The 22,586-nt window shown below is 38.4% G+C and overlaps 1 protein-coding gene and 1 long non-coding RNA gene across 3 annotated transcripts in view; one reads left to right on the plus strand and one right to left on the minus strand.

Annotated features, from left to right (window-relative positions):
• The window catches only part of LOC103463225 (glypican-1-like), a 43,915-nt gene that overhangs the window by 4,792 nt on the left and 16,537 nt on the right, over positions 1-22,586 (plus strand). The window lies entirely within an intron of this gene.
• LOC145551401 (uncharacterized) lies at positions 5,381-9,706 on the minus strand. 2 transcript variants are annotated; one of them, XR_014087223.1, is made up of 6 exons: positions 9,617-9,706; positions 8,667-8,808; positions 7,677-7,751; positions 7,398-7,537; positions 5,663-5,889; positions 5,381-5,556 (listed from the first exon to the last, which is right to left on the minus strand). It is a non-coding gene; the product is annotated as an uncharacterized LOC145551401 (long non-coding RNA). The 2 variants fall into 2 exon arrangements; XR_014087222.1 differs by having other exon boundaries at positions 5,381-5,889.

The following is a 22,586-nucleotide window of genomic DNA, read 5'->3' on the forward strand; positions in this document are numbered from 1 at the left end:
CAGAAGCTCTGCATTCCAGACTTTTTGAAGAAGCTTTATCCCTTCGTAAGCTCGTATCTTTTGTCCTGTCGGGTTAGCAGAAGATGAGAACAGATTCTGTCTGTTCTGTTGTCTGCTTGTCTGCCTTTGTGCCTGCAAGCAGTTCTAACTCTCACATTGTACCTTTTGCCTGGCCAGTAGTCAAAGACCAGCTCTTCCTATAGCTTAGGTGTGTGTGTGTGTGTGTGTGTGTGTGTGTGTTCAAAAGACAGTGAAAGCCAACACCTTCTCCAAGGAAGACATTTAGATTCACTTACACATGCTTTGTCTGAGTGTGGAGCTGCACACACCCATGTGATCAAGTGTCACCTCGAAACAGAGCCATGCTACATTACCTGCTGTCTTCAGATTGGAAGTGGATCGGCTGTGACACATGTGAATGTGTGTGTTTGTGGAGCTCTTATTGATTTGATGCTTCAGTATTTCATGTCTGGATCAGACGGCTTTGCCTGCTCCGCAGTACAGGTTTTAGTTTGTATCCTCATCGTTACCAGATGAGGATACAGTACAAACACAAATCTTGGTTACAAACACCAGTTTGTAGCTAAGATTGAGATTTTCAGACCCTGGATCTGTGCACGACAAAGTAAAACATTAATTATGCTATCTTTGGTGTTTATTTACACATTGACTGTTACATTGATTTACCTCCTTGTGGATTTTTGTCGTAGAGCACATCTAAAATATTTCAAAGAAGCTAAAATGTCTAAATGCTACTTGACATGTATTGGCCAGCGTTTTTGAAAACAGCCAATCCAGAACCGCTGTTCGTTTTCCTCTGATTGGACTGTTGCACCTTTAAGAGCGAACACACATGGATCTGAGCTTCTAGCACAAATCGATTCAGTTTATTTATTTATCACCAATTCACAACAAAAGTCACCTCAAGGTACTTTTCAAACAAGTCAATTTGACTCAATGCATCCAAACTGAACCTAATTGTCATGAATTCCAGTTCATTATTGAAGTTAGGTTAAAACGTTTTCATGCAGCATGCAGTGACAGAAGATGATCTCTCGCACTGACTTTATTTCGATCTTTCGTACTGAGCAAGTACGTAGCGACAGTGGAGAGAAAAAACTCGTCTCTAACAGGAAGAAACCTCCAGCAGAACCAGAACCAGGCCATTTGCCATGAACGACGGAGCACATACACAAAAAAGAAACATAAGAGCTGAAGTAGGAGTATTTTTATGTCAATAAAAAGCAAAAGGTTAATCTCAGGAGAGGAAGTACGTTTAGTTGTTCGTAGGATTATTTCAGCTGAGGACTCATGCAGGAAAGTGTCTCAGCTATCCAAGCTCCAGACCAGATGTAGCTTCTATAAAACATAAAGTTAGTCGTTGAAGTCGGAGCCAATAATGCAAATTGGAGAAAGAAAGTAGCAGAAAGATAAAAAAAGTGGTCGTTTTGTCCTCCAGCAGGCCAAGCTAGCAGCATAACTCAGCTCAGGATAATCTACGTTATTCTGACACATTTTGGCCAGGAGATTTTTAATGGCAGATACAGATTCATGGAGAACCATTAGTGTCATTTTCACTCTGCCACATATATTTACACAAATAAAAAATAAACTAAACGTGAATAATTGCTCGGAATGCCGTGTTTTTTCTGCGTTTCTGAGTGACTCGATGGGAATAACTGTGATCCGTTTCACTCAGACTATCGGCAGAGATGCTGCCCCTTGACATGATTGATGCCTGGCGGTCGATACGCTCATTTTCCACACCGTAATTGTCTTAATTTTCAGTTCTTCACCTCCTCTCGCCTCCAGTTAGCGAACTTTAAAATCATGGCGACGATGAGCTGCAAACTATTTGTGGTTTTGAGACTTTAGCTTATGTTGCAGCTCCATGTCTAATGACTACTCTGGTTAAGTACATATTGTTACAACGTTTTCTTTTTAACTGTGTTCTGGCTTGTAGCTCACAGTCGTGAGTGAAATGTAGAGACTAAAAAATGTGGATAAAAGAATCATGATGCAAGAATCACGTAGCAGGTTATCAAACTCTACAAAGATGTATAAAAATGCATCAATTCACAGTGAGAATGACGAAAACTGAGATTCAGAACAATAAAACTGCAACCATTGCTACATAGAATATCAAAAAACAACAAATATTAGCAAGAAGAAAGTATTTCAATATAATCTTGGAAATTTAATTTCCTCTTTTTTTGTTTGTTTATTTTTAAAGGGACAATGCACATAATATGCCAGAGTTAGTTATAAAATATAAATATTACAGTTACAGTTCAATACAGACAAATTAACAGGCTTCTCCCAAAAGAAGAGAAAAATAATAATAATGATAATTACAAAACATTTTTAATGTAAAAACTTATACATTTAAATGGAATAAGAATCCATATATTCACTACAACAAACAATGAATTTTATTCGTAGCATCTCCTGTCTATGAACTGCATGAACCCTGAAACAGACAATTACCACTCTAAGTATTTATTTATATTATAAATCATATTATTATCACAACATTTTCCATTATATTAGCACATTATTGTATTCCTAACATCATGCAACACAAATAGCTACTTCTGCTCCCGTTCTGACCAGCATTTTTACTCTTATGCCAACAGATTCTCACACTTTTCTTCTTATTAAGGTTTCTCTCAGTACTCGAGGCCTTAATGACAGAAAATGGGCACAAAGAGAAAGTTGTAAGCCATGCAGTAAAGTTCTGTTTTACGACTCATACCTTCACCAGCGTAAAAGATTGGTTTATTTATGTTTCTAGCCTTAAAATATGATTATATATGTCCTTTAGGTAGATCGCCGCCATCCATTTGCGTGTACACGATTTTTGTGGGATGCTCTGCACCAATGATTAAATATTTAGTTGAAGATGCAGACAGTCTGAGCTACGACACCAAATAACTGGAATATTTGGAGGAGATGGAGTGATTTAGAGTTTTCCTTTTAAAGGTTCGTGTTAAAATCCGGTATGCATGAGCCTTTATGCATGGGAGGAAACTGAATCTGTCCATCATCTGTCACGCATCACATGCTTATCCAGGCGCTCACAGCACACACTGCTGAGCAGAACCTGCACACGCTGGTGTATCGGGTCTGTAACTTTAGCTCTCCACCTCTCCCTCTGATGTCTGTCAGATTCCTTGTGGCACATCTTTATTTTTTTATTTTTCTCCAGACAGGCTCAGATCTGTGAGTGTAGGTTTGTGTGTCTGAGGGGAAGCGGATCGTGGCTGGGCGTTAAAAGCACAGCTGTGAATCTTTCATGATGTCTGATGCAGCAGCTAAAGTGGGGGAGGCACAGAGTGTGGGAGGAGGAGGAAGGCGAGAGAAAGGGACCAAGCTTAGGTTTTTCCTTTCTACCTACACGGGACGAGAGCTGCTGAGGAGTTTGATACAGACGCTGGCTCCTCTGATCTGGATGAGATGCTTTTTCTCCTCGAAATGCATCAGGATCCATATTTCTATTTGCTATAGCTGCTTAGCCCTCAGAGGCTGGTGTGAGTACAGGTGTCGCTCTGCTCTTGTTGTTAGACGAGAGGCAGGTGTGTCCAGGTGTCGCCGGTCCATCACAGACCCAAACACACACACCCTCACTCACACTGCAAAAACACAAAGTAATACCAACTGTCTAATTTCTAGAGCAAATATCTTGGTACACGTAAAATAAAGTAAAACATACTTACAAGTAAGTTTTTAGTAAGAAATAGAAGATTATTTTAAGTCAATAATGTCTTAATATTGAAGAAAGAGTGCTAGTTCCACTGGTAGATTATTTCACTTATCGGAAAAATGTTTTGTTATAAGTGAAATAATCAGTAGAACTAAGAGTTTGTATCAACATTAACTCATACACCAAGTTTTTTTCCTCTTATTTCACGTGTAGTAAGAAACTAGACACAGAAAATGTTTCTGCACTGCATAAGACAGATAAATTAACCTGACGTGATGATTTGGACTGTGGAAAATCTCCAGAAAACCCACTAATGTGCAGTAAAAACATGAAAACTTCATGCAGAAACTCCTCCTGGTCTCAATTCAAACCAGGAACCTGAAATCCTCAGATTTCTTTCTTCTGCAGCTAAATATCAAGAATGCTTCTAATTATTTAGAAAAAGAGAAAACATAATTTAAAGGTTAGATTTTTTTAAAAGTCTTTATATCAGTTGTAATTTCCTGATTTGTTGTTGTGATAATTTCCACTCTTGGTGCCGTGTGCAATTTGGTTTTATTTTTAATATCCTATTATGACTACAAATGTAATTTATGACTTTTATGTGTCTTTTCTGTTTGTTTCATTAGCTAAAGCAGTTGTAAAGTATTGTGATAGTACAGGTTTTATGAGTTGATCAGTCAAAAATATTAACTTATTTGTGTAATTTTCTGTCTCGCATCTTGAGAAATCCATGGATTTGTTTTTGTTTACATAATTTAATTTCTAATTTACTGGATGTTTCAGCTCTGCTACGGCTTCTTATACGTTCAAGTTGCTTTGCTAAGAAATAATAATAAAGAAATTAGGTAGGAATCCTTAACTGGGAAGTTAAAAAATGAAAATATGTTAAATAATTGGTAAGTTGTATCTTCACCTCTGAGTTGGAAAAAGTCCTGGTCAAATGAACAAACGCTTATTGATCAGACTGGTGAGTCATGGAGAGGAAGGGAATGGGTCTGAATCGGGTTTTGTTATAACTGTAAAACATTTGACTGTAAATCAGAGAAAACACAATTAAAAACCTAAAAATTATTTAGAATTGGGCAGGTAAACAAATGAAGCCAATAGAGAAAATTATCTGACAATTATGACCTTTTAATCACTGTACATGCCGCTGTGTGGCGCAAAATATTTTCTTTTTAATTTGCTAACTAACCCTTTGTCATACTACAGTTAAAGTACTTCAAAAATAGCAATTTAAACTGGTAATATATTGAAGTGATAAGTACAGTAAGCAGAACATATCAGTGTGTAAGTTTTCTACTCACACTGTGGGACTAATATTGTCACATTGGTGATTTTGGTCCCACATTTGATCCTCTAACTCTCATTATTTTCCTTTTCTGTGGTAGAAATAAAGACTATGAACATAATTGCAGCTCTGAGTGGGCGACCGTGGCTCTGTGGGCAGAGTATAGTCGTCTTGTTCGATTCCAGCTTCCTCCTGCCACGTGTCGATGTGCCCCTGGGCAAGGCACCTAACTCCAAATTGCCTACTGATCTGCGTATCGGTGTATACGTTTGTGAGTGCGAATGGGTGAATGTGACTCCAGTGTAAAGCGCTTTGAGTGGGCAAAAAGATTGGAAAAGAGCTAAATAGGTTCAGTCCATTTATCAAACTGACAAGAAGCTGAATGTTTTCATATTGGACGACTTTATGGATTCGCTTTCTCGTTGTAGATGCTTAATACGCATAATGTCTGTGAGTAAAACCTCTGAAAAATGCCCGTGTTTGTCTGGTGAATGGAAAGATGCGAAGCCGGATCCATCAACCTCTCCTGCGTCTTCACAATAAGCATGTGTTGTAGTAACTGTAGGTAAAAGCAGAGAAAGTAAAGCACAAGCCGTTCGATGCCTTAACATCAATCTTTACCCCTAAAATCGATTTGGTACAAGCCAACATCGCTACTCAATAACCTCTGCCTTTCTCTTCCCTCTTCTCCTTCTCCCCTCGCTCCAGTTCACACCTCTCCTCTCAGCGTTTGCTTCATCCTCCGTATCGGACTCTATTTTTACTCCTCTTCCTCCCAGCCTTCTTTTCTGAGAGTCCATCTGTTTTCCAAATGAGGAGATGAGTTGTTTGTCTGATGTGGTGGACTCTGCGGTTAGCCGGCTGCTTTCTGAGTCGATGCATTTTAGATGCGCTGTGGAGGGTAAAGGCAGAGTGTGAGTGTGTGAAAGCGGTGATGATTTATGAGTCTCTGCATCACGTCTACATGACGTGAAGTGAAATGAAAGCTTCATAATTTGGATTAGGTTTAGCCGATCAGTTAACATGAAAGTGTCTCATCATTGTTGAGCCTCACGAAATGGACAAATCCGGACAGAACCAACACAAGTTGTTCTAATACCAAAATGTCAAACTCAATATCCAGATGGGGCTGCACAGTGGAGCAGTTGGTAGAGCTGTTGCCTTGCAGCAAGAAGGTTCTGGGTTTGATTCCCAGCCCCGGTCTTTCTGCATAGAGTTTGCATGTTCTCCCTGTGCATGGTGGGTTTTCTCCTGGTACTCCGGTTTCCTCCCACAGTCCAAAAACATGACTGTCAGGTTAATTGGTCTGTCCAGATTGTCCCTAGTTGTGAGTGTGTGTGTGCATGGGTGTTTGTCTCTGTGTTGCCCTGCGACAGACTGGCGACCTGTCCAGGGTGACCCCGTGACCCCGCCTCTCGCCCGGAAAGTTAGCTGGAGAGGCACCAGCAACCCTCCCGCCGACCCCACCAGGGGTCAAGGGTGTAAGAGAATGAATATCCAGATTTGGGCAGAATATCCAACATTTTTACGCAAGTCAGAGTAAAACTACATCAACATATTTTTACTCAAGTAAAAGTAAAAAGTAGTCATCCAAGAAATGACTCAAGTATTTGGTCAAAAGTTTACTCAAGTGCTGAGTAACTGATCAAATTATCAATCATTTCATCTTTAAAAATTACGTAATCAGGTGGACCAAAATATCAAGTTTAAGTAGAAATGTTGGTATTTTAAGAACCAAAACGATAAAAATTCATAAATAACAAAAAATTACAAAATTAGGCAAAAGAAAAATGTTTCCAAATCAGTTTATTTAAATAAAAAACTCATGGATCTTTAACAAAAACTGCAGGTGTGTGTCTGTGGTGACGTTTGGTTAAAACATGTTTGTTTCTCATTCAGTGGGTAGAAAATCAAGTGATGGTTATTTTCCAGATGGATGTGTAGCGGCGTTTTGACTAAACAGAAAAAGGCCACTCTGTCTTTTATCAAAGATCCAGCTACGCAGTAAAGATTGATACATTTGTGGAAGTAAATGGATGAAGACGAGGGCTCTTCTTCACATCCAGCACAGCCAGATTATCATGTAAAGCTACACAGAGCAACGAGTCGCTGAATTTAGATCCCTTTTATGCTTGAACTAACCTGGATAGTTACCTGAACTACCAGCTTTATTCAGCACTATTAGTGGATTAATTAGCTATCAGCGCTTTTATCAGTAATCGAAATGCTTTGTTGCTTTTTTGTGAATGAAAAAATTTTTTTTATATGTAAACAAAAGCTAAACAAGCAGAAAACATTACATTAGTTGCTAACTCTGCATGCTGATTCATTTTGAATGAATGTGGGTCTAAAGGAGAACGTAAAGAGCAGAGAGCACCGGCTCCCTGCTCTGGGTTTCACCTGTCATGCGTCGTGGGTGGTGTGTTGGACAGGAGTGTGGTTTCCTGGTGGGCTACGTTCAAACACGTGTGACGTTGAGCTACGCTGCTGCTTTCCATTTCACTCAGCAGCTCCGTACTGCTTTACAGCTAAAGCCAAGACTTCAGATTTCAATGTTTTCCAGCAAACATGGAGAAGAACAAAGAACAAAATGATGTCTGGATGAAACAAGAAGCCACTAATACATTGTCTGATCAAGTTTAATTTATTTAACGCAGTGCAGCTCGTGCTGTCTTTTACCTGAAAGATGTTGTTTTAGCTTCGAGTTCCCATCTCTAAAAATCCCAGCACACTCTGATTGCTCATCTGCTTCATCTAAAATGTCACAGTTAAAGGTCAGAGTTTATTTTCGGGTGGCATGCTAAACCAGGTGTGAGGGAGGCTTTATGTCACTGTGTTTCAGGGTGATTCAACAGAGCAGACAAAAGTGCTGTTATGATCTGCGTCTGCTGGGCTGAGGGAATTTCTTTTGACTGAAGTTTTGTAAACTCATAAACCCTTTAAATGCTAAATGCCACTGCAGGCTAAACAGTAAGAGGGAAAACCCACAGAGCAGAAGTTAGTCTGACTATTGCAAGCATCTGAAAGATCAGTATGAATATAATGAGAAATGGGGAAAGAAACATTTGCAAAACGTTGTCAATATTCTGCTAATGTCAAAAAACACAATATCCCAAAACATTTCCAAATTAGTATCACTTTGATCTTTATTGCAAAAAAATCACAAAATCCTGGAGGGACTGAATAGATGTTCAATAATATTACTTAATTTTAAGAATTCATTGATATTTTAACAGTAGGTGAACAAGTTTTATCAATACATTCTGGCCCTTTAAGAGCATTCATGACTTTGACAAAATGAGCTTCACACCCTGTTCTATGGAGAGTACAGTTTGCATCAAAGTGTCTCCATTGCAGTTTTGTAAAATAAACCAATTTCAACTGGGCCAGAAAAAAACCTATCAGCAAAACCTCATATTGAAAAACGAGAGTTTTTTTAAATAAAATTGGCGTTTTTCCACTAAGCTAATTTATTTTTGAAATGGTCAATGGAAATGCAGCTAAAGCTAGCTATCAGCGTAATGTGGTCACTGTGCTAAAAGTTTATCCCTATTTTTTTAGCTTTTCTGTGTGAAAAATGAAATTCCTTCAGTATTAACCTATAGCTGTTGGTGCTTTTCTAGCCCGCAGGTGTCCTGAGTAAGAGGCTGCGGCCTCACATGCACTTACAGCCGGGCGCCTGATGGGATCAGAGCTGGAGAGTATTATCTCTGTTAGATCCGACTGCGTGTCCCCGCCAGTGTATCTGTGACAGCTTTACAGCGTAGGACAGACAACCTTGGCATAAGCTGCTGTGGATCATCGTTGATACCTGTTAGTGGAATGAAGTGAAGACTGACTTTTAGGCTAAAGAAGTGGATTTAATAGGCAGAGTCAGCACAGAGTTAATTTAACTCTGAGGAGTGTGGACTATATAAACACTGAAAAAGTGTTAATATCAACTCTGTAGGAGTTAAATCAACACTGGGATTTATGTTGTTAACTCCCAAAGAGTTGATATTGACACTTTTTCAGTGTTTATATAGTCTGCACTCTTCAGAGTTAAATTAACACTGGGCTTTTTGCTGTGAGTGAGATGAATGTGGTTGCTTTTGGTGTTTTGTGAAACTTTGGAAGTTACTACACAGGTACAGGGATGATTAGAGTGAAATGAAGAATCCAACAGTGTGTTACGTTTTTTACTGATGTGTTACTCCATGTGAGAACCAGACGTAGGTCTATATTTAGACAGACGGTTGTGAAAATCCCAACCCCATGTAGAGCTAATGCTGCTCTGCAGAGCCTTACGCCCTTATGCTTTTCATCATTTTAACCTCCCAAGTGTTGGCTCAGATGTTATTTCATGTTTTTTATTGTTATTTCATGAAGTTTCTGCTTTATTACATCTCGTCCTGTTGGGAATGACAGAGGACTTTATGTGATAGTGGTGGGGAACCGGATGGAAAGAAGCAGCTCCTTGGCTCATAACATTTTGAAGACATTGATGGTTTAGATTCTCTTGATATACAAGGGTATCTGTAGGAGTTTCTGAAATGTGACACACTTTTTCTTCTAACACTTTCAGTCTCGTAATCTCTCATGAGGACGACGCAAAGAAGAACGATTAATGCTTTACTAACTTCTTCCATTATGCATGTTACCCCTATGTTCATCTCCGATCCAGTAGGTTGACTTCACAACAGAAACACTCAGGTTCACTGAATTTACTCTAACAAAAGAGGAAATCAAGTTGGTGGTTAAACATCTGCTTCTGACGGTATATATTAAATAAAATACAATAAATAACCATAAACAAACTGCAAAGCAACAGCTCCCAAGGAGCATTTAGCAACAGTTAGCAGCAGTTAGCAGTTGTAAAATTGAACATGGCTAACATTCCCAGCATTAATAATAAGTGTTAAAAATTTATACAACATATTGCAAAAGTTACTCATGAAATGCTGCATGTGATTACATTTATCTGGAATATGTGTTAAAATAAAAAAAAATACTTGTAAAGAAAACAGTTTTTTTTACATGCCACAGTAACCAACGGCAACAGAACAGAGGGGGAGGAGCTGCCAGCTACCTGTTACTATGGTAACCACCAACCGTCAAGAGCAGCAGAAAACTTAAAATTCACCAAAACATGTCTGGAGAAACGACTTCTTGACTAAACAAGATCAATCCAAAGAATAAATAAACACATTTTAACAAACTTCATATCTTTAATATTGTTACTGTTACATTCAAACACATGTTTATTCCTTCATAGGAACACAGAGCAGAGGTTAGTTTATCCTGTTTTTGTTTTGTTTTTGTTTTTAATATGCCGCCTTTCACTTTTTAATGTGACACTCAGGAATCGGTTACAGTTGATTAAAACGTTTCAGTCACTGCTTTGGAAGTAAATATGCGTTTAGCCAAACAGATGTTTTCTTCTTTCCTTTTTCTTAATAATAAAAATGAAAACACATCTCTTGTGTCAGCTAGATATTTTTTCTAGTCATTTCCATTTTGATGGGTGTTTACTTGAAGTAGGCAGCTGTTTCTGGTCACATTTTTTACTCCAAGGAAATGGGAAGTATTAGATTACTGGTTAAAAGCTCACAGATCTATTTTATGGCTTTTGTAAGGATCTTTACCAGCGGCGGTAATAAAGGTTGTATAGAAGCAGCGTGAAGGAATTAGGATGCCAAACTGTAACCTTCATCTGAACCATGAAAACTAGGACTGGGTGCAGCCTAGGTCATTAAACTGAATCAAGTGACAAGGAGTTAGAGTATATAATCAAACTACGAGATTATCTGAATTTTAAAATATTCTCAATATTGTATCTTGATTTAAATTATTCTATGGTTTTCTGGGTTGCTGTAAACATGTTGATTTGCCACTGAAATGTGTTGAAATGAAGTTTTTAGGCATCAAGACAGAAACTTAGAGATGGATTGCTGGACAATTTATTTTAATGAAGAGAATAATTGTTTGAAAACTCCAAAAACTGGCTACGTTGGAACTATTATTTCTACCATGTTCTCCACGAGAGCATCAATAAATACCATCCATCCATTTTCTTGCACCCTTGTCCCTTAATGGGGTCGGGAGGGTTGCTGGTGCCGATCTCCAGCTAATGTTTCGGGCGAGAGGCGGGGGTCACCCTGGACAGGTCGCCAGTCTGTCGTAGGGCAACACAGAGACACACAGGACACACAACCATGCACACACACACTCATACCTAGGGGCAATTTGGAGAGGCCATTTAACCTGACAGTCATGTTTTTGGACTGTGGGAGGAAACCGGAGTACCCGGAGAAAACCCACCATGCACAGGGAGAACATACAAACTCCATGCAGAAAGACCCCAGGCCGGGAATCGAACCCAGAACCTTCTTGCTGCAAGGCAACAGCTCTACCAACTGCACCACTGTGCAGCCATTCAATAAATACCAATAAAGTGAAAAAATATGATTATGCCGTCTCTATGTTCAGATTAGTGATAAGAATAACATTTTTTAATCTCTTTGTGACTGCAGTAAGACGCAGTCCCAGCCACATAATTGGTTAAAAAAGACAGAAAAGAAGCTATAGATACTTTTTAAAAATAATTATTAGCTGTCCCAATAAATACAATAAAGTATTGCGATACATTTTTAAGTTCATATCTCCCACCTCTCCTGAGACTCATTCGGTTTTCATTCAAGCACTCCTCCAAGCGTTTATGTCTCATCAGGTAATTGCTGGTTCTCTTTTAGAGCCAGTAGTAATGAAGCGGTCATCTGAGACCAGCTGTAGGTCCAAGATGTGCTCAGACGTTAAACCCATGTATCAGGGTTTTGTATTTCCTCCGATGGCTGTGATTGCCTCATTCACGCGTCCAGCTCCCCTGAGGCTTCAAAAGAAAAACCACGTGGCTGTTTCCCCTGCAGCTCTAATGAGCCGGTGTCACACTCATTCAGTTTCTTCACCGTCCGAGTCTGAAGACTTGACCTGGAAAGGCCCGACCTCAGGCGGCGACCTAATGTTCCTCTGACCGACAGGGAGAGAGAGAGAAAGAGAGCGTTGATGGAGGATCCAACACGGTGTCGCCCCCGTTTGCCCCGTTTCCTTCTCACGCAAACATTCATATCCACCCTGCTCCTGGTCACAACCTTCCAATGTTGCCGGATTAGGCCTTACGTCTAATCTGCTAATCTAAACCAGATAAGCTTTGCATTAGCAGGTCATCCAACATGATTTCTTGTGCCCTTATTACTCTGTAAACACAGCGGCTGCGCGCGCAATAGGTCTGCAGAAGCCGCCAACAGACCTTTAAACTGTCAGTGGTTGCCATAGTTACCCGCATTTATCTTAACAGTAGCTAGCATGTTGTTAGCGTACTGCAACTGTTTAACACAGCATGATAAAGTAAATAATGCAGGTGATGATGAGAGAAAATGGCAAGAAAAACAACAAAAACCTTCAGTGGCCAGTTTTAAATTTAAGATCATCGGCTCTCAATGAGAAATGTCGAGTTCCTCTAAATACGGCTAACATGGTGAGCAAGGGCTCTGGAATAAGGTTTTCTTAAAATGTCAATTTTCATTAAAAAAAAAAGAAAAAAATAATTTATGTGCTGCAGAGGAAAGGACAGAGTAAAGAGAATAATTTCTTCCTATTTCGGTCACACCTGGCGAGGAAATGAAGACGTACCTGCATTAGAAATGAAAAATGCAGCAGATTGAACCGGATGTAGAGCGAGGATCAGACATGCTCTGCTGGAAGCAACATCTCTGACATCTACACTGTAGAGCGTTGATCTGCACTGACTGCGAGTTGTAAATCATTTTGTTTGGATAATTGTAAGTAGTTCAAGCAGTTAGAATAATGTACCTGTTTTCTGAAGGCGATGTGCAGCAGAGTGGCTGATAATCCCTCCACACTTTCAACCCTCGTATTGATTTGTCATGGGGGAGAGAAAAATCAGTCTAGATTTAAAGGCATGTGTACAAAAGTGAGTCAGAGTCGGCTCGTGTGACCTTTGGCTGCCCCACGATTATTCACATGCTTGCACAAATGTGCACACTCAGAGGCCGATCCTGATGGCATGGCGCGCACCAGCTGGCACATGTGGAGCCTTTCTGCACACCGAGTGAGTCTGAGTAAAAGTGGTCATTAGTGCAAGAGCTTTGAGGTGCTCCCAGAAATAACATAGAATTACAGTATTATATGGAGGAGTTGGTGCCATGTGAACACACACACACGCACACGCACACACACACACACACACACACACACACACACACACGCACACGCACACACACACACACACACACACACACACACACGGTTAATGAATGGTTTGGTCAGATATTCTTAGTCACGTTTTTTCCCGGTGTCTGCCCGTTGTCTTCTTTTTTTGCTACATTTCCCCAACTTCCCTTTTGTTGCCACTTATTTTAAAGTGAAATACCTGAAATACTTTGGATTTCTAATTATTTTAAGCTGCTGTAAATTTAGTGCCTATGATTGATTCAGTGATGGTCTAGTTGAGCTGGGGTTTCATGTGCAGTTTACTAATAATAATGATAACAACCTTTGAATTGGTTTCTGTTCTAAATCCTGTTTCCAGGTTTTTCCTGCATTTTGAAAATTGCAGATCTAAGCAACAAGACGGGTAACCTCATTGGATTTTATGTTGACTGAAGCTTTGAGCTGGGAGAAATGATCATAAACCGCTACGAAGCTTTTTAGATCAAGTGTAAATTTATACAATTAAACAATAAAGTTGAACAGATAGATATTTACAGGGTAACGTCTGCTTTTTTAATTCCTCCTGCCTCTGTGTCCATTAATGCTTCACTCCTCCTTCTTTGTCGATTTCTATGTTTTATCGCCCTCTCATCCCTCCGTCTTTTTCCTCCTCCTCTCTGCTCTCTTATCTCCCCTCGTCTTCTGCGCTCCTTTGCTTTTCACTGCACAGTAAAATGGTAGAAGTGTACTTTGGGAGGAAGTCCATGTGGGACATTAAATCACATACAGGTGGTCTTAAATGATGAAGAGAGTGTGAGATGGAAACACTCACACACACACACACACACACACACACACACACACACACACACACACACACACACACACACACACACACACGCACACACACACACACACACACACACATTCCATCAGACTCTCATTTAGGCAGCAGTAATTTGCTGCAGTAAGTGACAGGGTTATTGTAAGACGCTCATTAGGAAAGGGAAGCAGCGAATAAACGTCTGACTGAAGGGAATAAATTCAAACCACTTTTACTGCTCGGCGGTGAGCCGCTTTGATGTGGTGTGTGATGGCAGGGCAAGGGCGGGATCAGGGAGCGTGTTAAGATAAAGACCGTTTTAGCAGGTTTTGCATTTTATTTGTAACGGCGGCGTTTGGTTTTGCTTCGGTTTGCGTGAACTGCACTGTTTGTGTGCGCGTGTTGAGAGATTGGAGGTCACTTTGGCAACAGTTAGGGAGGCGGTTTCCGTAGTAACGCGGTGCAAAGTTGCTTCCTGTGACAAACTTTCATCCCAGCGGGGGATGAAAGTTTGTCACAGACGCAGTGAAAGGAATGAGGTCGTAACATTAAAATGAAAAAGAGGAGTGGAAGAAGTTGGACAGATTTAAGGAGACGAGTTAAACGAGGGCAGGATGGATGAAAGTAGGGCAAGAAGGAAAGAGGAGGAAAAACTGGTGAAAATGCTTCAGTTGACTTTAGTTTGTCCCAGTGTGTTGCTTACGATACCATCTGTTGTCCTTAAATTTATATGAAATAGATTCAGTGACAACAGTAATCCAGATTAATGGCGTTTGAGCAAACAGCAGGACCTGCTTCAGTTAATTAAATTTATGTGTTTCAAGTTTTGACACATGAGTTTATACTTTAACAATAACATCATAAACCTGATAAGCTGCTTCATGTTTCTGAAGAAATGTCTATAAAAACTGTTTGTTTTTAGTTAGAAAGCTGCGATTCATTTGCTTCAACAAGGAAATAACCTTGATGTGCATCTTTCTGCATCACAAAAGATTTGATTTATGTCTTAATCTGGACTGGTTTGTTTTATGAAGCAGCATAGTTGATTAAAAACTCCAAAATTATACATCTGAGTAACATTTCACTTCCTGATTAATTTGATGAACTGGGAGTACCTGTGGATGTTCTGATTATCTCTTGAAATAAATCTTACATTTTGTTTGCACAACGACTCAATGAGCCAAAACGATCGAGTCAAAAGGACTTGAGGGCGAAAAAAAATGTTTCTTACTCACTCAACAATAAACTAAACACGCAATACTTAAACAAGTCAAATTTGTTGCTGGAAAAGGATGTGTAAATTATTCTACATCCAAAACTTAAAACGGGTTCTGGAGATTTGCCTTATTGAAAATAATTTAGCTAATTTTCTAGGTAAAAAAACACGCTTGCTGTATTTTGTCCAAATTTATTAAATTAATAAAAAGTAGATTCGGTAAAGTTTGGTTTAGAGAAAGTCACCGGTTGTTCAAGAGAAAAAAAAGATGATTATTTTGTGTTGCAGCCAAACTTTTCTATTGCAAGAAGATTTTGCTTGTTTTTATCCTAATTAAAGATAAAAAGCATCCATCTATTTTAAATACCCGTACACCAGACATTTCTATCTTTCTTTAGCTGAAGTCTTGGGCCACACACAATCAGTCCAGGGGCTGCAAAAGGCCCCTGAGCCTCACTTTGAACACCCCTGATCTGAACAGAGTGGATAATAGTGATGTTAGCAGATTGGAGCTCTTGATGTTTGCGTTTCTCTGAGGTGGAATCAGCTGAAATACAGTAATACACGTGGAACCTTGTCATTTGGCTGTGCTGACTCGGCGTTCGCTCTGTGAGGGATTAGTCTGCAGCAGAGGGCAGGTGAGACGGCGATGAAGCTCTCCTGCTGCAGCTGAGGGTGTAATTAAATCTTCACGTCTCATTAAACCTCCTGAATGCCTCAACAGTTCTGGATCTTGGAAGCATTTTTTCATTTTTTCATTTATTTTTTCGCAGGTAAAGAGAACTGATTTTGTTTATGCTACAAGTGAAAACCTAGGAGAGAGTTAAAGTTGAACAACATGGATAAAAGACAATAAAACACAATCAAAAGAGGACAATTCAAACCTGATCCAACCCTGAAGGCCACATAGAAAAGGAGTTCAGCATGTTTGTATGATCTGTTGCTTTAAACTCCCATGCAGTGAGGACGGTGCTTCCTGTTGGGAGTAACTATCGTTAATCTCGCTGTCAAAGGCGCCATTGTTTACAGTTTTACACAATGTAATCATATGTGTCTTATCAGACACATAATATGCTTCACTGTAAAACATGTGAGCCGCATTTAGTTGTGTCTACTAGCTTCTAATTTTTAAGTCAAATACATTTAGCGAGATTTACAATTTGAGCCTAAATGTTGAATAAACTGGAGTTTTTAGGTTAGCACTTAAAAAACTGAAAGAAGAAAAAGACGGGAGTGGGAACTATTTCCCAGAATGCTTAGCGGCACGTTTCTGTGCACTTGATCTGACTCTTGTGTTTTATTAAGGAAAATGTTCATTTTAATGTCCTGTTCACACTAAATGAATTCATTGTGATGTTTAATAAAATTCATTATCAGAACAGAAATTTTGTTCATGCAATTTGAAACAAGAATTTAAATTATTATAAAGTAAGTGAAAATAATAGAGAGACCTGTGTGTGATTTTTGTTACATGCTGTGAAATTATTATTTGGTTTAAATTGCAGCATTGAATTAAGACTCACAAATCAAGATTAATGAACTCAAAAAACAATGTTGTTAAATCAACTTCATAAACTTTAATTTCTAAGTTACAACCAAAACAATTTTCTTGTTGACTTAAATTGCATTTTTAAGGCAGCAGGTGGAGTTTTATTTTCAAGTTAAATCACCTTCAGGTGTTTTACAGTGCAACAGATGATGTGAAAAATAAATACCAGGTCTTTCCAACTCTAATATTTGAGAGAGAAAAACTCTGATTTGCTGTTATGTGTTGAATGATTGCATTTTCAGTCATGAATTATTAATGTGAAGATCAGAGGAAGCATTATTCTTTTGTTTAAGAGAGAAAAGTCCTCATTATTAACAGCGTGCATGTAAACAGGATTTCACTGTTTTGAAACAAAAACAGCATAATTTGAGTTGACATTTTTAGCATTTTTGACTTAGAAATTTGAAAGTGGACACTCAAAGAGCAGCAGCAGCAGCAGCACACTGATAATTACAAATCATAAAACCACAGATATTAAAATGTAATATGGTTAATTAAGAGGAAATAAATAATTTTTTTTAGATTGGACAAAAATACAACTCGATTTGCTTCAGAGTGGAGTTTGAATGTCTAAAAAGATGATTGTTGGGTTAATTGGTGCCAGTAAAATGTCAGGGAAATCAGCATATTTCTATCTAAACTTTATTTTACCTTTCTCTTTAATGTGTCGTAATAAAATAATATTTCTTAATTTCCTAAAAACAGATTAATTTGTGGTTTTAGAGGTAGCAAAGTCTGGAAATCACTAACAAATTAGGAAAAATAAACACATATTCCTGAATTTTCATTCCTGAAATATGAAAATTCTGCTGTTTTAAACAGTAAAAATACAATGTATGTTATTCTAACGGCTGAGAACATATTTTTATTTATGAGCAAGGTTTGTTTTTAAGTTAATATTTTTATTCTTTAGTTTGTCATGTAAAGATTTGAACAAGTTAAACTGAAAGACGTAATAAGAATCTGACAAAACAAAAATTATATATGAAAAAAATGTCGTAAACACTTTGATGGTACAAGAATAAAAGCTTGTTTTTCTTTGATTTGGTCACATAACTCTGTGCTTCTGCATTATTCATAACTACTGTTACATAACATCCTAGTAACATCAACTTATCGCTGTCAGAGTCTGACCTGAATTAGCCTGAGAAATCAGCTGGGGTCGGGATGTTTTTGCACAATCAAATTAATTCAGCTTTCATTCGGCTGAACGTGGTGCAACAAGTCGGCACCGAGCGAAAGCAACTCTGTTGCAGCCAGTTCTGATCAGCTCAGCGCCTCCACAGCCAGAAACAAACAGCCTAATTGTTTCTGTTTGGCTCTTGGTGTTCAGGCGTTAATTTCATAAAGTGAAACGTTTATACTTTCTTCCAGGATGTTGCCCATATTTCGCTCTTTTGATAAGAGTCTTGGTCAAACATTTACATTTGTAGGTGTTCATTTTGTACAGATTCTCTATCTAATCTGTCCCTCAGAATAATATATATATATATATTGTGACAGGATTTTTTTCTCGTATTGCCCAGTTTTAGTTTTAAGGAATTTTCTTCTCTTATTTATTTTATTTTGCAAATGTTGCAGTGGAGGTTGGCATGGTAACAAATGATGGTCTTGAGCATTTTGTTGTGGCAACAACCTGAGAAGAAGCCATTACCAGACCTCATAAAAAAGAGACGGTGACAGAGGCTGCGTTCACACTGCAGCCTGAAGTGACCCAATTCCGATTTTTTTTGACGTAATGCGACCTGTATCCGATTTTTCCTGACAGTCTGAACAGCACAAGTCGGATTCTTTTCAGAATGTGACCCATATCCGATACGTATCCGATTCAAATGCGACCATAACGTCCAGGTCTCATTCATCCAAACTGAACGTCACTGATTCTCAACAAATCTCACTATTCTGCTCCTGATACGCGCAAGTGGGAAGAAAAACAACAACCATGACGGATTATATGAGGATTAAGTTGTTAATATGTTGCTCCGGTTGGACAACAACTTCAAATATGTAAGCTAAGCTCCACCGTTAGCCTCCATGTTTACTTCCGCAAACACTGAGCTCTTCTTCTTCTTTTTATGGCGGTTGGCAGAACACTGAGAACGCTGACGCTATGGCGCCCTCTAGCGCGCATGCGGGACACTTCAGGTCGTTTGCCCGTTCAGACTGGAGAACACATACAGGCAGTGGTGGAGAAAGTACTCAAAAAATTTACTTAAGTAAAAGAACAAATACACAGACAAAAATGTACTCAAGTAAAAGTAAAACTACCACATTAACATTTGTACTTAAGTAAAAGTAAAAAAGTACTGGCTTTTAACAATACTTAAGTATTAAAAGTAAAAGTATTTGCTGAACCTAATCGCTAATATCATTAAGTGAACCGATCGTATTTAATTTTAATACATTAGAAATGTGCCATTTTAATGATCGATGCCACAGATAAAGCATGTTTTTATTGTGTTTACTATCTAACATAGTTTAGACTTAGATATGTGATTCTATGCATCATAATTTCAGGGATGGAAACATCGTCTCCTGTCCTAACATAACATGAACGTCACTTTTTTTGCCACTAGTGGCTTTTATTTTGAAAGAAATCCAACAGAAAGGGGGTGGAAAGAAGGTAGGTGGGGGAGGACAGGCAACCAAGGAGCCAGTAGCAGTGTTGTAGTCAAGACCACCTACCCAAGACCAGCACCCTACGTGACACAAAAAAATGTACTTTTACCCATCAAAATTGCTTCTCAAATTGATCTGAAAGATCCACATTCCCATAAAAAAGAAAACTATATATTAAATACTTAGAGCTGAAATGAATTTAATCAGTAAAGATCCGTCCAGAAGAATCGGATCGTTCCTGAATGTCATATCAATGCAGACTTTGGTCACAGCGTTGTCCCATATTTGCGTCACCTCAGTCAACACCACCACACAATAATTCAGCACCAGTGACTGTTTTTCATCGCAGATGCAACATGTGTCTCTGTACAGCTAGCTTTGCTAGCATCACGTCCACGGAGCTTACCTTTCTTTAAGCTTTCCTTCCAAGTGATGCTAAAAGTTGGACGAAGTCCCCACCGTCTGTGAAAGCGAAGCGCTGCTGATTTTACATGTCGCCATATCAATTTATGCAGCGCTATTATATTACTGACGATTAGACAGATATCGCCTCCAGCTCAGAGGAAACCACTGCGCATGTCTTGGAGCTCCGTGCGAGTAAAGGTGGAGGCGATGGGTGAAAACAGACACTAAGTCACGTTATTGCTTGGATTTTACGGCGCCACCTTAAGACCCTGAACTTCACATTTTAACGGAAAAAAGTGCAATGCGAGCGACTTGGATGTAACGAGTAACGCGACAGTTTTGTAAAAATGTAGTGAAGTAGAAAGTACAGATACTTACTGTAAAATGTAGTGGAGTAAAAGTAGAAAGTATCCATTATTAAATCTACTTAAGTAAAGTACAGATACACGAAAATTGTACTTAAGTACAGTAACAAAGTACTTGTACTTCGTTACTTCCCACCACTGCATACAGGTCGCATTTACTGACAGTGTGAACGACCCCGGCAAAACAATAGGAATAGCCAAAAAAAATCGGAATTGGGTCACTTCAGGCTGCAGTGTGAAATGTGCTCTTAAAGCAACATTAACATTTCTCTGCAAATCTCAGTCTTGTTGGCACATTTAAAAAAATCACAGCTTGGGAAGCAAACATGTTTTCTTAACTCATAAATATGTTTTACTCATAACTATTGACAGAAAACAAACCTATATTCATTTTTTATGTATGATGGAATAAAATTAATCAATTATTTATTAAAATCTGAAGAACTGTTCACCTCTGAAACCTGATCAGACATGCATTAAGGATTTTTAAACATGTTTGGTGTTGCGTCCTGCAAGCTTCTGCATCTGTTATTTCAGATAAAATAAAATCTGATTTTATTTTATTTTTTTCCAAGAGCTGAATTTGTTTTAGTTTGCAGATGTTTGTAAATTTATATACCTGCCACCTCACCTTCCTTGGCCTTGATAAAGTTTTATTTTTTGCTGAATATTGGGATATTTTTTTAAGCGTCAGAATGCAGACTGGTGCAGGTTTGGCTGTTTGTCTGTTCAGCACATTCGGTGGGGACGGCTCACTTGTCAAGACGAGCTCAGGTATGTAGGATCTGCCACCAGGAATGTGAGGAAACAAAGGCTGATGAAGCAGAAGAGCGTGATGCCAAGAAGGAAGTCTGAGCCAGATTCTTCGAGTGGGAAAAGGGAAACGAAATGCTAAATGCTACTGTCTGTCCTGACGTTTCGCTGTGCGGCCAACGTGCTTGGCTGCTCAACATCTGCAGGCAAAACGAGGAACATGTTTGGATCTGAATGGATTCGGGTTTTTGTGGGAATCTGTGTGGAAGCCAAAGATGGTGGTGCGTTAAAGATGTTTATCCTCATAAATTTAACATCAGAACTTTGCTCGTAATCAATACTAACATATTTACCCAATCCTAATTCATGAAGTGAATAAAACATGTGCCTGCAGCAATGAGCAGACTAATCAGTTTTATTGAGTTTGGCCTTGACAGCACGCTGTGCTTTACAGATATCTGACTGTGTGGCTCCTGTTGGTGCTGCTTACATCGAATATGATCCTCGTTTTAAATTAGTATGAGAAATAATACCTTTAAGCAAATTATTTCAAATGTAGCCACATTTACATGCTGTGTAAACGGGGATTAACGTTTTTCCACTACACAAAAATGAGCTTTTTCTAGTCAATTAGTGTTACTACAATTATTTCTATTTGCTGAATGGCAGCTTTATAAGGAAGATAGTTATTTTTGAGCATCTTACAGAAAGAAAATCACTAATTATTGGGATTTAATATTCTTAAAAAATGAAATAACTCATATGGATCAATCTCTCATTGCTTTTTTATTACTTGACTTTTCACACACCCTGAGACTTTTGCTTCATATTGCTATTTTAAGGCTGTTTTCTTATTGTTTTTTATGTTTTAAATGCTCTTTGATTGTATCTGTTAAGCACTTTGTTGCACATGTGTTTTTTTAAAAAAAAGTGTTTTATTAGAATCAGTAAAATAAATGAGAAAAAAAAGCTTTTTTGTAATAATGCCTGGAAATTAAAGCTTTTCCTCAAGTAGCTCTAATGCTACATGGTTGGGTCACAGAATAAAACTAAATTAGTTTAAATTTAGCTTTGTGGCAAACACTTGGTAGAACTGCACAACTTGTAGTTCCACCAGGAACTAATGAATGTTTAGTGGCCATTACAAAGCCCTGATTTGAAGAAAATGTGTGGACAAAGCTAAAAAGTGTGTGTGAACAAGGCAAATCCAGCAAGTTATTATGATATATCCAAAACCTGTAAACATGTCATATAGCTTAAAATGCAATTCAAATACTTTTGGCTTTTAAGTACCTATATTTCTACAAGACCGTAATTTTCTCATTCTGGCACTGAGTTAATAGAAATACTTCTGTTAATCCTTATGGAAATATTTGTTTTAGTGTCGTTTTAAACTGTATTTGTGTTGGATAATTTTGATTTATGTTACACAGACTGTAGATTTTATTTTTCAACTGTACATAATACAGTGCTGTGCTAATTTATGGCTTTTAAAGTAAACGTATAAAGCAGACGAGACAGAATGGCGACTGATTAATGGATTCTGGATCGTCTTCTGATTCAGCTACTTTATTACAATTAACAAGTGTGTAATTAAATTATTTGTTGGCAGCAAACTGTTGGTTTGTTTTTGTCAATGCAGAATCATCCG

Source organism: Poecilia reticulata, chromosome 4 (assembly GCF_904066995.2).
Source record: "Poecilia reticulata chromosome 4, P_reticulata-male-v2, whole genome shotgun sequence".
Lineage (NCBI taxonomy): Eukaryota > Metazoa > Chordata > Actinopteri > Cyprinodontiformes > Poeciliidae > Poecilia > Poecilia reticulata.